General features: G+C 41.9%; 1 protein-coding gene across 2 annotated transcripts in view; it reads left to right on the forward strand.

Moving 5' to 3' along the window:
* The window catches only part of LOC136693834 (glutamate receptor ionotropic, kainate 2-like), a 67457-nt gene that overhangs the window by 4264 nt on the left and 46332 nt on the right, over positions 1-16861 (forward strand). The window lies entirely within an intron of this gene.

The following is a 16861-nucleotide window of genomic DNA, read 5'->3' on the forward strand; positions in this document are numbered from 1 at the left end:
ATACTTGGTAATAAAGTTGATGATGTGACAAATGTTGAAGAAAAACATGAAGCTGTGCCTTAGTTGCACTGGATGACTGGAGCTCTAACCCCAGGTGAACTGGAGTCATCAGCTTTGGAGCTTTACATGTTCTCTGCTTCCACACAGCTGACTCAACTCTTCAACTAATTAGCAGGCCCCGAGGCCCTCGTTCAGACGTGTATGTGCAGTGGAGATTAGAAGGGTTGGAGCAATTCCACAGGTCTGTAGTGTGTGTAAGGGGCACCCGTGACCTAAATGTTGGGGCAGGAAACCGGCAGGAAAAATGGGGGCGGGGAAAGTGAAAGAACAGCACTTTCTTCTTCCTTAAAGGGGACATATTATGAAAAAATACAACACTTTTTTGTATGCATTAGCACTTTAATGTGGGGATCTTTTAACAACACACACTGCTTTTTTGTTGTGGTTTACCAAGTCGGAAAATATTCATTGATGTTTGTTGCAGTCGTCTTATCTAGTTCAGGGTCGCAGTGAGTCCGGAGCCTACCTGAAATCACTGGGCGCAAGGCAGGAACACACCCTGGAGTAGGGGTGGGCGATATGGCCCTAAAATAATATCATGATATTTCATGGTATTTTGGTGATAACGATATTTTTGGCAAATACACACTATTGCAACAAGATAAATGATATATTATTATTATTATTATTATTATTATTATTATTATTAATTAGATTCAATTAATAATGTATTAAATTTTTTATTAAAATTATTATATATATAACATTTTATTTTTGGGGCGGCACGGTGGTGACTGTCTGTGAGGAGTGTGGTGTTTTTGGAGCAAATTCTTTGAACACAGAGCAAATTTAGACCCTACCTGTTGCTGTCTTAAATGATTCACTTAATGAATGAATGTCGTGTTAAGCGTAACTGCATGACATTATGTAAACAGTAAGTAAGTCAGAATATCACGATAATCACGATATTGACTTTTTTTATCATTTGAAAAGTTTTGCGATATTATTGTACACGACACAATATGGCACAGCCCTACCCTGAGGGGGCGCCAGTCCTTCACAGGGAGATACACACACACACACACACACACACACTTTCACTCACACACTCACACTTACGGACACTTTTGAGTCGCCAATCCACCTACCATTGTGTGTTTTTGGACTGTGGGAGGAAACCGGAGCACCCGGAGGAAACCCCCACGGACAAAGGGAGAACTCTTAGAAAACATGGGCATTCTAATTTTGTACTTACATAGAGTACGGACACTTTTGTCCTGCCTCCTCATCTGAGTCTCTCCAATCACAGAGCTGGACCCATGTTTAGTGAAAACCCAAGCTTTCTCTCCTCAGTCCTCACTGCTGGGTGCCTTTTGCATGGAGTAAACAGAAGCTCATTCGCAACAGGTGGCTGTATCTAGTTGTTTTGAACAGGGCTGTTTTGATGCTGTGTTTTTTATCCTTGTGTTGTTTTGACCAAAGCATGTCACGTATATTTCATTATGACAGCGGAACTGAGTTCGCCCGGGTAAAGGGGGTATGATATGTCCCCTCTCCTAAACTACACAGCATTCCCATTACAGGTTTTCTACAGAATGGTGAATGTCATGTAGGACAAGGCTTAATCCCTGTCTGGGGAACTGCTCGAGCTGATTTAAATCAGGGGACCAAGCTTGATTGTTTTCAATCGAGCATCTCTATAGACCTGTTCGGGCTGAACACTGCGTGCTGTTACACAGAGAGATGACTGCTCTTGTGTCGGTGAGCTGGGAGGAGAGCGCCGCATCCCAATGTCACTGTAAACAAACAACTGAAAGCTTTCTCTTTCACTCGCATTTACTCGCTTGTGAGGAGGAGATGTCGCTTGCAGCGATTCTCCCCGTGTGGTTTGTTCTTCAGAGGCTTATTTGTGGAGACTGTAGCTCCCAGCCTTCCCAGAATGCACTGCTGATGAGCAGCAATTTGATAGACATGTCTCAAAGCTAAAGATGCAGCTGGCGTGGGGTTGCATTGCATGACTCGGCAATGTCACGGAAGGCTGTCCAGTGCGGTAAGACCCTTCGAATGCAGTCAGGAGATGCACACTTTGGCTTGGCTGTATTTGAAGGACGCTGCTGGTATGACCTTCAGCTGCCCAGGATCGAATAACTATGGCTGAAGAATGGGCAAATCTGATGAGAGGGCCATGACAACAGTGTGTGAGCTTCTGATTGGTGCAGCTGACTAAGCATTCATCACAATATATACATTTGTAACACTGTTCGAGTTTTTTAAACGATCTTTCTTAAGAATGCAGACAGAACATATGAAATGTTCATTTCTATACAATAATTCCGTTTTTAATTTCATAACATGATATACATGCACATAGTATGCAAATTGCCCAAATTTGCATACTAAATAGTTTTCTTACCATTATAAAAATAACCTGTTATTTGTTCTGTGTCATGAAAAGAGTAACAAGATAAATATAAAGATCAAATAAATTAATAAATAAACAATCCCAATACAGTGTTCCGAAATGTAAACATATTGCACTCTTTGAACTTTGAACTTAACCCATTGGAAGGTTTGTAACAGTGGGGAAATCCAGTGAAATAATCTTGAGGGGGAAACCATCCACCTTGTGCAGTGAAAACTTCCTTGGCATATGGCTAAAAACATTTTACATGAGGGTAAACACACTTGGCATGAAGAAAAACCCACCTGAAATGATACTTGTCCAAGCTTCTGCACTTAAGCCCTGATGGTGTTGCTATACCACATCACGCAGCACATTATAATGCTATTATGATAAAAAAAAGTGCAGACAAACTACACCCCAAAAACAGAGAAAATAACCCAGTAAACATTTAGCCGTTGATTCAACGTTGAAATAACGTAATGACTGCCGTCTAATCAACGTTGAAATCAAGGTTGAAAATGAAAGTTGAAAAGACGTCCAAACACAGACATTGAAAAGACGACTATTAGACGTATTTTGGACGTCCGTTGACGTTATTAATTGGTCCCGAAATAAATTACTTGTATAAAACACATTTTGGACGTCCACTGACGTTATCGATTGGTCACCACTTAACTAACTTATTAAGATGGATTTTGGACGTCCATTGACGTTTAAAATATGTCCTTGACGGACAGACTACTTTTAGACCTATTTTGAACGTCCAGGGACGTTCCTTGTTTACTGGGAAGAGACTATAAAAATATTTCATTCACAATCCTGTTTAAGTTCTCAGTAGCATGAATGTACGCACCTGATAGTGTGCTGCATTATCAAGCTGTTTTTGTTGGTGATGATAAAAGGGAACAGAAATAAACATCTATTGAACTCTTTTGCCCAAGGCTTATCATCGTTATCAAACAAAAATGTATTGTGAAACAAATGGAGTTACACAGCATTAAAATACACACAGAAATGTATTGTATTGCTACCTCGGCTGCAGCCTTGTCTTTGTCTTGCTTTCATAGGGAGTCTGTCCCTTTTTGCTGCAGTGACAGCTTCTACACTTCTGTAAATGTAGTGCAACTTTGGTGTGAAGATTTGATTGCATTCTGCTACCAGAACATGAGCAAAGTCAGGCTACTGATGTTAGATGATTCCTTATGGATCACAGATGCCAAACCAACTCATCCTGACAGTTTTGGATGGAGGTCCATCAGAGTATGGTTTAGGAGTAGGGTTTGATAGTCCTTTGATAGAGTCTTGACATAGGGCATGGCGATCTTAAGCTGTTGTGCAGCCCTTTTCCATTTTTCAGTGCTCTTCTATAGAGAATATAGGAGTGTCTGTGTTAGTGATGGGTACATTTGGACATTTGGGTGCATATGGTATACCCTCACACAACAGATGCTTGTGCTCATTTTCTGTGGTGGTAATCATTTTACAACCTAATGTTTGCAATGTTCTGGAGGTATCATCAAGTAAGAAAGGTCAGCGGCTGACCGGCAGTGGTCACAAACACTCAATCTGTTTTTGCACATTCCCTGTGCTCATTCACATATAAACACCGGTCCCATATGTGAGCGACGACACTGGGCTGTAATATTTTGAAGGCAGCAGAGCTTGAGTTTGCGATATATCTCTTATCTCCTGCAAAAACCGAATCTCCGTCCAGCCCCGTGATCTCTGGGAGTCTGACAGAGGTTCTGGGTTTGATATTACATCCGCATCACAGAGAGCTGGCTTTGGAATGATGGAGTAATGCCCCAGAAAGTATGTGAGCGAACGCCAGTGACAGCACATTACTCATCCTTCACACAGTGTGTTCCTCTCAGCTGAAAGCCTGACTCAGCGGCGAGCTCGGTCTTCACATTATTCAGCTGCCACACGCTCCTCCTCCTCCACTTCCTCCATACCTGTCCATCAAAATAATCCCTCCACTATCAGAACGGTGATAACACAGTCAGCCAAAAGTTTGTGGACACATCCTCGCCCAATGTTTCTTCTTAAAAGAAGGGTATTAATCAAGAGTCTGCTGTTCTGGCTTTACACTAGCTGCTGTGAGGATCTGATTGAATTCAACCATAGAAACATTAGTGGGATCAGGTGCTGGTGTTGGATGATCACAGTTCTGGAAGTTCTGGATCACAAACGCCACTCTAACTCATCCCAAAAGTACTGAGCGGCACTCATTGCTCCAGTGAGTGTAGCTCGTCTACTCCACAGCCCAGTGCTGGGGGGCTTCATTCCCCTCAAGCACATGTTTAGCATCCAGCAGGGTGACCTTCATGTGCAGATGCTTTGGAGAGTCCCATTTCATGTTTTTCTGTGGAGGTTATATAAACTGCCTGTGTGCATGTGAACATCTGAGTCCATTGTACTGTAAGCCCTGTAATGTAGCTATGCTGGGCAGGTCATTTTAGTTATACTCACATTGGTTGTGTAAGATTTGGTATTTTTGTTTTCTTTACTTCGGATCCTCAGGCCTCTCAGCAGGGGGTTCCTGAGATGGGCTGCTGCTGAGTATGTTCCCCGAGTGGAGTTCTCTAAACTGCTTCAGAGGCAGATCAGGAGAATTCCCAGTGGATAGGTTACATTTCAGCTGACTGGAGCCATTCGCACTAAACATGTGTTTGTAAAAGCTACTCTAACTGCATGTTTTTCTCTCTCTCTCTCTCTCTCTCTCTCTCTCTCTCTCTCTCTCGCCCACATGTGCATTACCTACAGTAAATTGTACAGATGCTTTAAATTCATCCATTTGGGAACAATATAATATAATATTATAGCACAAGTGAAATGAAATGAGATGCTCTGGAGCCTGGAGAAATATGGTCAAGGGTGTTGAGAGCACCATGGCAACAGTGTGCACACGTTTAATTGGAAAGTATGGGCTTCTGAATGGTGCGAGTCTATGCATTGGCCCGAACGTGAAGAGATCTTGGGCTTGATTGCGGGTGAGGCCGAAGCCATCCGTAACTGGGGAGTCCAAGAAAGATTAAGCCATCTCCCTCTGTCTTGGAGGGGTAGGACGGCCATCTTTTTCACTCAGCACAAAGCTTACTATTGTGAATGTCTGTTTGATACTGCAACACAACTGGTAGGTGTTATTCTCCTCCAAGTGTGTTGAACTGTTCTATGACATTTTGTTAGCATGAGTTAAGTGAAAATATACATAGAACTGTATAGCCTTGCTCATGTGAGTTGATTTTTTAATGCTAACAATGCTCCTCCTACATCAGCTGCAGCCTTGACTGTGGTGCACATGGTCACAGTGCTCAGTGGTAAATGTGGGCTAGAGGAGTATAAACTCTGAGCCTTGAAGCACTGGAACAGTGTTTGATAAAGGGTCAAACCAGTTTCTTTGAGATGAGTTGGAGTAGGCTGTGATCAAGAACTGATCATCCAACATCAGGGAATGCTCCAAATAACTGTCACTGTGGTGGTACCCTTAAGAGTACATATTCATTACTTTAATCTAGGCAATTTACTTGTGTCTTATTCTATTAGAATTGTAGAATTGTGTTGATTTCATATGCTATATTTTATCTCCAGGACTTATATTATGTTAATGAAATATTGCAAAAAATCACATCCCCTTCTGGAGTAGAATGTAATGTACCTTTAAGGACTCCGGGTGACTGTCTGTGAGGAGTGTGGTGTGTTCTCCCTGTGTCTGCGTGGGTTTCCTCCGGGTGACTGTCTGTGAGGAGTGTGGTGTGTTCTCTCTGTGTCTGCGTGGGTTTCCTCCGGGTGACTGTCTGTGAGGAGCTTGGTGTGTTCTCCCTGTGTCCGCGTGGGTTTCCTCCGGGTGACTGTCTGTGAGGAGTGTGGTGTGTTCTCCCTGTGTCCGCGTGGGTTTCCTCCGGGTGACTGTCTGTGAGGAGTGTGGTGTGTTCTCTCTGTGTCTCTGTGGGTTTCCTCCGGGTGACTGTCTGTGAGGAGTTGGTGTGTTCTCCCTGTGTCCGCATGGGTTTCCTCCAGGAGACTGTCTGTGAGGAGTTTGGTGTGTTCTCCCTGTGTCTGCGTGGGTTTCCTCCGGGTGACTGTCTGTGAGGGGTTGGTGTGTTCTCCCTGTGTCCGCATGGGTTTCCTCCAGGAGACTGTCTGTGAGGAGTTTGGTGTGTTCTCCCTGTGTCTGCGTGGGATTCCTCCAGGTGACTGTCTGTGAAGAGTTGGTGTGTTCTCCGTGTCCACATGGGTTTCCTCCGGGTGCTCCGGTTTCCTCCCACAGTACAAAAACACATGTTGGTAGGTAGATTGGTGACTCAAAAGTGTCTGTGAGTGTGTGTTGCCCTGTGAAGGACTGGCGCCCCCTCCAGGGTGTATTCCCGCCTTGCGCCTAATGATTCCAGGTAGGCTCAGGACCAACCGTGATCCTGAACTGGATAAGCGCTTACAGATAATGAATGAATGAATGAATGAATGAATGAAGAAATATTGGATATGCGGGTGTCACATAAGGTAGATCTGTTATACTGATAGTCTCTACCATGTTGTGAATATGACTTACAATGTATAATGTTAAAATGTCTAATGCCTAAGTGCAACTGTAATGTGCTTACATTTTTAAATACTTCTATAGCCAAAACTGGAATATGAGTGTGTTCATAGTCCTTAACAGATATCATTTTCTTGAAAGTGTTAGCACACTTCAGTTTCAGTCTTTCATAACAGGGTATATTTTCTTTCTGTAAAGATGGCTTTCATGAAAATATGAAGTATTGTGTTGACAGCCTGAAGTCAGCAGTGTTACCCAAAGGTGTTACTCACCGTACACCAACCACAAGATAAAATACACCCTTCTGACAGTGACCATATTTAACATCTTACTGCTCTTTCTAACAACAGCAAACAGAGCCGATGGGCACTCATTAACGTCGTTAACGGATTACCCCAGACACCATTTAACATTTTACCTACATTGTCCTAAAGGCCTCTTGATTTACCTGTGTCCGGGTTTAAACTGCTTTGAAATGTCTTCCTGCACAGATGTTATCGAAGTACATTCTCGCCGTGTGGCCTTCTTTAAAAACCCTGATCACTCAATTATGCGTTAAAACAATAAGTAGATTACTGAATTATTAATACAATCAATAATGACTGCCCTATTACAGAATGCAGAGTCAGTCGAAATGCCTTCTGCAGCCAGGCTTTTTGCTACACAGTGAGAATTGATAGTGACCCCTGCTAACTGAGTGAGTTCCAGACTTCACAAATTCCACTCAGAGGTCCAGTGGTAACATGATAATGTTTACAGATACAGCAACAGGAGTTGCTCTTTAAACAGTCACGATGCATGTAAGACTTGTAAATCGGTGCAATTTGTGCCCCTTAGAGCTTTTGGAAATACTTGAAGAAAAGGATACAGTCATTTAGTCCTAGAATGCACATGTTCAGTATAGCTATGGTAAATCTCTGCTGTGATTTACAGTCTTAACGTATCGCTGGGGGTTGGAGGGAGGGCGGAGTAATGTTAAGGATCTTGCCCAAGGGCTCTTCACTATAGAATAGTGTGGTTACTCAAACTAGGAATTAAACCCTGCTGTAATGCATATCCATGTCCACTTTCAAATACAAAAACCCTCTCTGTAACTAGGAGAGACCACCTGTATTATATTGGAGGGAGCTATTCGCACTACTTCCAGCAAATACAAAATACTTTTTTTTTTTTTGGTGCAGTTCATTTTCCTTCATTTCCTGCTGTAATTAAAACAGGGATGGATTTGCTGCAGATGTGGGTTTGTTTAGTGTTTAGGAGCTTCACTGAAGACTCTCAGTGCTCACAACAGCTCTGAGGAAACAAAGCAGAGACATGGGGGGTATTAGCATTCATCACACACAACAGCTAGAGGGAAGGGCTGAGAGAGAGAGAGAGAGAGAGAGAGAGAGAGAGAGAGAGAGAGAGAGTATGGAGGGAGAAAGAAAACAGAGAAAGGGCAATAGATATATGGAGGAACGATAGTGGGTAGAGAGAGAGAGAGACAGAGAGAGATAGAGAGAAAGAGAGAGAGAGAGAGACAGAGAGAAAGAGAGAGAGAGAGAAAGAGAGAGAGAGAGAGAGAGAGAGAGAGATAGAGATAGAGTCATGAATACAGTAGGTCATGCTCAAAGGTCTCAGCTTGAAGGTCTTCCTATAGTTCCTATGAGATTTATAAATCAGAGATGTAAGGATAACAGCATCCTGAAACGGAATTCATTGGGAAGCCTGGTGCTGCTCCAGAGGAGAGCATTAAATATCACTCTTAATCAAAAGGACTAAAAGGTGGCATGTTTTACAGATTCTCAAGAAGGAAAAAATGTGACTACGAAGTGAGAGAGTGTTAGTCTGAATGAGCCTGAGTGACTGTTGCACCATAAAACCACTGTAAAATTGATAGTATCTTGGCATAAAATGGCAGCTTAGCTATCAGTAAAGGATGGTTAATGTAGTGTATTGTAAAGGACAGCACCGTACAGCACTTTCACTGTAATTCAATAACATCAGTGTAAGAGCAATCAGTGCACGTCCTTCAGAGACAGACCCAGCTCATCACTGACCCAATTTCAGCTTCGCTCTATAGATACTGTAGCTATAGCTCCACCCCCAACAACAAGCTCATGATTCATAGACACCCCCTCCTATATTTACACCTTCAGAAAAATGGAAGTTTATGGGAAAACAGGATTACATATGGGTTGAGCTCAAGGTCCCCATGTCCAATGCTAACCCAGATAGCAGACACATTTGGGCCAAATCAGTCTCACGTTTGGCACTTACGGCTCAGTCACGGCACTGGCAAGGGTCGCGCAAGCCGGACGTGGGCCAAATGTCGATTTGCCCCAGATTTGTTCCACAACACACCTGAAATCTGGCCTATATAAGGAGGCCTTGTGGCCGCCAGAATCACCCAGAGTCAACACTGTCGTTCAAGGCCACACGTGGGCCATTCATCACGGTGGGGCGGTGTTTGTGATCTACAACTAATCTTCTGAAATCAGTACCTGGCCTCATTAATGCTCTTGCAGTTGAAAGCAATCAAATCTTGAAAGAATGAGAGTAAAGGTGTGTAATTTCTGGAAATGCATGTAGAATAAAGATCAAGGTGTGTACCTTGAAGCATTACATTCCCTTCTTCAAAATGAAAGTTGAATATCTGTACATTCATTCATTATCTGTAACCGCTTATCTAGTTCAGGGTCGCGGTGGGTCCAGAGCCTACCTGGAATCATTGGGCGCAAGGTGGGAATACACCCTGAGGGGGCGCCAGTCATTCACAACAAACATATTCACTCACACACTCACGGACACTTGTGAGTCGCCAATCCACCTACCAAGATGTGTTTTATTTTGGACTGTGGGAGGAAACCGGAGCACCCGGAGAAAACCCATGCGGACATGGGGAGAACACACCAACTCCTCACAGACAGTCACCCGGAGAAAACCCATGCGGACACGGGGAGAACACACCAACTCCTCACAGACAGTCACCCGGAGCGGGAATCGAACCCACAACCTCCAGGTCCCTGGGGCTGTGTGACTGCGACACCTACCAAAATAAAGGTCTGATGTTGAAATCCTTACAATTTTGCAGTTATCTTTAATAGCGCAGTTATGTTAATAAAAGTAATAAAACCCACCACAGAGAACGTGAAAGGTACCACCACGGTGCATAGTGTCCATTAGTAATGTACCTCCATCTGAAAACATCAGACGCTGAATATGTCTCTAATGGAGACATTTCACTGGAGGAAACCTCTGCTTTTACACAGTGGCTCCTCAGCGCGGGAGCAGTGCAGATAAACTGTAACACATTTGGGCAAAAGAATGTGGGGAGGTTCTGCATAGTTTCACTAAAGTGATTCACTCACATTTCTTTCAGTAGAAAGTGTTGAATAAATAATAAACCATAGACATTTAATTTGATTTGATTAGAAATATGCTTTAAAGGTTAAGTGTGTAGGGTTTAGGAGATAGAATGGATTATTATTGTTTTCTTTAGCTTGGAATAAGTCCTTCGTATCTACTTAGGGGCGTTGTTTGAGTTTGATAAAATAGTGATTGTGAAACAAAAACCTTTAAAGCTTATAGTGTTTTATTTTTTGAATAAATGTTCACCTTAAAATTGACTTATTTACACTGTGGGGTCCAGCTTTTGGTCCTTTAAAGGACATACAACGTGATATATATTCCTGATACACACACACACACACACACACATACACCTGTCAGCATTTGTTTGGTAAACATGTCTAATGATCACCATGGCAACCTAGTATGATGGAAAAGGGATCTTGAAAGGCTAATCATTATCTCAAGAGCCTGAGAGAACGTGCTTCATATCCTCTACCCTCCCAAATCTCCCTCGTTTCTGCTCCTCTTTCTCTCTCTCTCTCTCTCTCTCTCTCTCTCTCTCTCTCTCTCTCTCTGTCTCTCTCTCTCGCTCTCTCTCTCTTTCTCTCTGTCTCTCTCTCTCTTTCTCTCTCTCTCTCTCTGTCTCTCATTCTCTCTCTCTCTCTCTCTGTCTCTCTCTCTCTCACTCTCTCTCTTTCTCTCTCTCTCTCTCTATTTCTGTCTCTCTCTTACTCTCTCTCTCTCTCTCTCTCTGTCTCTCATTCTCTCTCTCTCACACTCTCTCTCTCTCTCACTCTCTCTCTCTCTCTCCTCTTTTCCTCCTTTCTCCCTTAATTCCCCCCTCCCCTCCCCTGTTTCTCTCCAACACAAGGTCAGAGTCATCTTTTGTGGGGACGGTGTCCCTGTGTGTTCATTCTCATCCACTGTGTTCATGGTTGAATCTACAGAACAGTGCCATAATGATTTCACATTCCTTCTTGGCTTGGCTTCTTGGCTGCAGTTTTAGACCCAACCTTTAAGGCAAGAAATGACACTCTGTTCCTGCCAGCTTTTATAGCATGTCTTAATCTTTAATCGCAAAAAAAAAAAAAAAAAGATTAAGCTCATAAAAGTGTTCCCTCTGCATCCACTTCATGTGAACGCACGCCTAAATGCATTTCCCAATAAGCACGTTATTATCTGTTAAAACACACATGACCTAAAAAAAATGAAAATAAATGAATAAATTAAACGAGACCAAGCCCAGGAGTGTCCTTACATTTTTTCATGACCCCGCTGCATTCTGGGGGGTGGTCTGCTTTATAGACACTGTAGCCCCCCACAGAGTTTGATGTAATAGCAACAAAGCACAGCACTGTACTGGCCTCTTTCCTTCTGCTGTCCATCAGCAGCTCTCTGTGCGTAGCTTTCTGACAGAGTTGTGAAGATGGAGCAGTTCCCTCTTTGAGAGTTATGTCCTTTCGGTAAATCATCTGAGGCCTGCCGCAGAGCCGGGGCCAGTTAATCTCTGATAGTTATCTGCTCCTGCTCAATGGGCTGATCTTCTTTCCAACGCTGCTGTGGACACTCATCTCCAGATGGATGAAGGATGTAAAAGCTTATAACTCTCTAGAAGCTTGACCTTTATGCAGAGAGCTAAATACAGCAGAAACCATGAACAATTTTAGCAGCAGGAAAAAAAAAAGAGGATTATGGTAAGACTGCTGTTGCAATATGGGAAAAAAGAGAGAGAGAGGAATAGAGAGAAAAGCTCATTACTACAGAGTATGGAATTCTTTGATGATAAGGAGCTGGAAATATGCTTCGCTTCTGATGAAAACATCAATGAATGTGCTTATAGATAGCAATGCGAGCACATAGAAATGAACACCCACAGGTAATAAAGATTACGGGTCTCAGTAGATGTATTAACACTGTAATGAAGCCAACATCATCCATTATATATAGCTCTGTTTGAGCAGATCTAAGGAAAGGATTGAACAGACCTAGAAAGGATGCTACATGATCTGAAGTAAACACCAGATCACAGAATTGCTCAGTAGATCTAGAGCAGAATCTTTGTAAAGGAATCTTTGTACCTTGTGAGACTAATATGTAGCTGTATTATAACTACTTTTTAGACAGGGAAAAAAAAATCGGTATTCATAACGCACACTGAAACATCGTGCAGTGTTTGCTCTTTCCAGTTTCCATCGCTGTGTGAGATCTTCAGAGTTGTGCTGGAAGCTGGAATAGAGCCGCAGAGTGAACACTTTAGGGCTCCCGAAAGCCTAGGCATGGAAACACAGGTGTAAGTTACAGTGCGGAAGATACAGCTGACTGCTCTGCTGCAGTCTACAGAGGCTCTGTGGCTGGCTACGAGTTGCTTTAAATTTGGTTTCTGTCCTTATTTAAATCTGAAAATGAGTTTTCAAAACAGAAAAACCCAAATACTTTAAAATAATTAAATTCTGATAGAACATTCTCAGCCTTAAATCATAAAAAATATAAATATGTCTATTTTCTGTAACAGCTGCAGAGTAAAATATCACGTAAACTACGTTAAATGACTTAAAAAGAGTTAAAATAGACATCAACGTCCCAAAAAATGCAATTACAAATAAAATATATAACAGCATATATTTTGCTAATCGTGACTCTGAACTGATAAATGGTTACAGACAATGAATGGATGAATAAATGTATTTTGCTCTAAGTCAAAAAACATGTTTTCTACTTCCCAAAGCTTAATTATCTGCATGTTCCGTTTAAAAAATAATAATAAATACATAAAATCCATAAATCCTCCAAGTACAGCAGCTAGACAAAGAAAGACCACTCATTTTGTGACCTACTGGCACTAGACCTACAGTATGCCAGGGCCGCCATGTCATTTCAGGTCTTTTTGAAGATGAAGTCTAAAGCAGATGTGGTGGTGATTCTTGGTGTAATTTAGCTGCCTTTGTTTATCAGCTCAAATTGTCAAATCCCTTGTGATTCTAGGCAATATACAATCTTGCAGTATACAACAATAATCTCAGCCAAACAGCTTCTGATGCTGTGAGCTAAGCTGTTAGCCAGGCACCTCTCATAGTTTGTCTTAAAGTAGGCACATTTCTGACTATGATTTAAATGTGGAGTTATCTGACCTTGTTGTATAAATGTTTCTCATTGAAGGACAGCCTTGAAAAAAGCTTTTCAGTTAAATTACACTAGAATATCCATCTCATTCGCAGGCAACTTTCAACACAAAATCAGTTATTTATTTGTTAAGGAACAACGAGTACGTTGCACCTTCTTCACGACGAGAAGGGCAGACAGCTAGGTGCCAGCCAACCTGGTGAAAACCTTAAATCTCATCAGATTTCCAATACGGAACCTTTTAAAATGTGATCAGAAGGAGCATGTAGGGGCATACATGAGAATGACCCCTGAAGACATGTTTTGATTGGTACTATCCTCCAATAGATAGTAATAGAGAAAACATAAAGTAACATTTTGAACTGGTTGAGGATTTAAATGTAAACTTTATGTCATAGAGAGCGAGAGAGAGAGAGAGAGAGAGAGAGAGAGAGAGAGAGCAAGAGAGTGTGAGAGAGAGAGAGAGAGAGAGAGAGAGAGAGAGAGAGAGAGAGAGAGAGAGTAGAAAAAACATAACCTAAAGCAAATAAATCTGTGCTATTTCATCAGCCCTTTATCACAATGCACATCTTTAAATATTTAACAAAGCCTTTCTGAGCTTTTCAGGTATTGGTTGGTGGTCTTCACTAAGGTTGGTAAAACAGTGAAAACACTTCAAAGTACAGTTACTTCAGAAAGAACCCAGAGAGATGTGAAGAGCCCCCTCACTGTGTGAAAAGCCCTTTAATTTCGCTCTTTAAGCGTTTTCACACAGTTTGAAATCTTCTCTCTCATCAGTCCTACAAATGCAGCCCATATATTCCACACAAGTGAGTAGTAATAGTGATTTTTATTCCACTGCAGTGTAGTGGAACTCATAACTTGGAATTTACAACCTCCAGCTAGGAAGAAATCATAGAAAACCTTTCCTCAACTGGGAATTCCTAGTCACAGAGCAGGAATGGTGTTCTCAGCTCCTAGGTCAGTTCTGGTAGTGTCAACAACAACATGGCTGCCGACGCAGTCATTGGTAATAATGCCCTGCTTCTATACGTCACCACTGCTTTTAAATGTTTACATTTGCTTAAGATTTGGCAACATACAGCCATGAAGTCTCTCAGAATTTGTAACAGTGACCATGAGGTTTGCTTTTTAGCATTTTTATTAACAATAGCATTAGCTGACTAGCGTGTTGCTAACAGCACTTTGTTGTTGACAACCAGGGCCTGCTCTGGTGACCCACATGGAGGCCATACATATTTTTTTGGCTAACACTGTTGCAAGTTCATTACATTTGACAACAGGAGCATCATCAGATTGATTCAGAATATTTTCCTGTGCCCATACCTCCCTTTATACCAGTCCTTCTCTCAGCTGTCTGTGTTTGCTAAGCATGAGGCCGGTCAATCGAAAAAAACATTGTTCACATTATCATAGCTGTAATGCAGTTACCCATTTTCAGAGATGACCCTGACAAGAGCTTGAAACTCTTTATGTACTTTCTAGAGGAAAGAAATATAAGCACTATTTTGTTTGGTAAAAAACTAAAAGCTCTCTTTTATTACCGGGGAAACTAAAACAGTGGTTGCACTCGCAAGGTGAATGTTAATGGTCAGTTTTATTTCTGACTTCTCTTAGTGTTTAAGGCTTAATATGCTAAGTGACCCACTCAATAAAAAGAGGCTCGATAAAAATAGCTCAAAGCAAAGCTGGAACCTTTATAGAACCCTCAGTAGAACAGTCTATTCAGCATAGACAAGTGCTGCTTAATCAAACAAAAATGTACACAATCAAATGTGTCTTTGACGTTTTGAGCACTTTGTAAGGTGTCAATTCCTTGTTGTAGTCAGGACAGTCATTTCTCCTTTTCTGATGAGGATGTTGATCAGGGGAGGGTGTGAATTTACAAGACTTCCTTCTGTTAATAATGATGTGTAGTATTTGCTGAAATTCATCAACAGAGATTTGGGTAATCAGTGTTTAATGGATGTGTTAAAATTACCTGCATCTCTTGTGTGAAGTTGTAAATGTGGAATGTATAATGTGTTGTTTGCTTTGTGGCATTTCTGTATTTTTTGAAAGCAGTGAAGACATACACACACACACAGATAAAGTGTCTGGTTATGGGCTGTTTGTTGATAATGATTGGAATGGTGTGCTTAAACAGAATACAGAAGGTGCTGTGCTTTTTGTCATTCAGGGGCGAGTCGAGCTGTAGCGCTGTAGAAAACTGAAACAGACAGAATGACCCAGCCATAGCTGACCAGTATATCTGACCAGAGGAGAAAATGAAAAAACCAATAAGATGGAAAAACCAATCCTTCACCTCCTTCGCGCACACACACACACACACTCAGAACTGCATGTCAGAGCCTTTCACAAAACACAAGCATCCTCCCACACTAAAATACAGAGACCCTCAGAGACTGAACAGTTCAGAGAGAAGAGAGATTGGATGAAACAATGTGAAAGACAAAGGGAAGGGAGTAGGGGGTTGTGGGGTGGGAGGGGGTCTGTGAGGATTTGATGGCATTCAGCTGTGGGAACATTAGTAAGGCCTGGTACTGGTAGGATGATTAGTTCTAGATCAAAAATACCACTTCAGCTCATTCCAAATTTGAGTCAATGGAGCAACATCACTCCACAGAACAATGTTCCACTGCTCCACGGTACATTTTGGATGATTTTATACCCCTCTAGCCCATACTGAACATTTGAAAATTGATGTTAAACTCATTTGCGGCTGCTCCAGAGTGTCCCATATAGTTTTATGTTTTTATAGCTATTACGCCAGCTTTGTGAGTGTGGTAGTAAATTAAAGTACATTTAAGTAGCTCACTAATTATGAGGTAAGAGGTGCTGACTAACCTCTTGGCATATAATACACAGTGTGTGTTCAGTGACATAGACCTCACCTGGCCACAGTGTGAATGGTGTGAGAAAAAGAGAGAGGGAGTTTGCTCTCAGAACTGCAATCTGCCCTTTTTACATTGCATCATTAGCACATTAGCACTTTCGCACAGTGAGAAGAGCGCAGGCACATTAGCGCTTTTAATGCTAGTGCGCTGAACTCATCTGATCAGTCAGCTGCCCTTTCTTAGGCACTGAGGAGTTAGTTTGCCAAACTCAAAGTGTCTCCCATGATTTGATTAATGGAAAAAAGAAGTGTATTATTAACTCTTATGAAATAGAGAGAGAAAGAAAGAAGAAAAAAGAGACAGTTATCTTAATAGAAAAGTATGAAATGGAGACACAACACATAATTAGTGAATTTAGTCACATTTAGATGGATCCTTTGTGGACACAGACGTTCAGTAGAGCAAGGAGATTTCATGGAGCTGCGGCACCTAAGCATAAGGTCACCATGTGCAACACCAAGCGTTGGTTAGTGGGATATAAAGCCCCTCAGCATGTCCTCTTGAGTCAGGAAGAAATATCTAATACATTTGGGATGAATCGGTGAGGATTTTGTGATGCAGAACTAATCA

The sequence above is a fragment of the Hoplias malabaricus genome, chromosome 4, assembly GCF_029633855.1.
Source record: "Hoplias malabaricus isolate fHopMal1 chromosome 4, fHopMal1.hap1, whole genome shotgun sequence".
Lineage (NCBI taxonomy): Eukaryota > Metazoa > Chordata > Actinopteri > Characiformes > Erythrinidae > Hoplias > Hoplias malabaricus.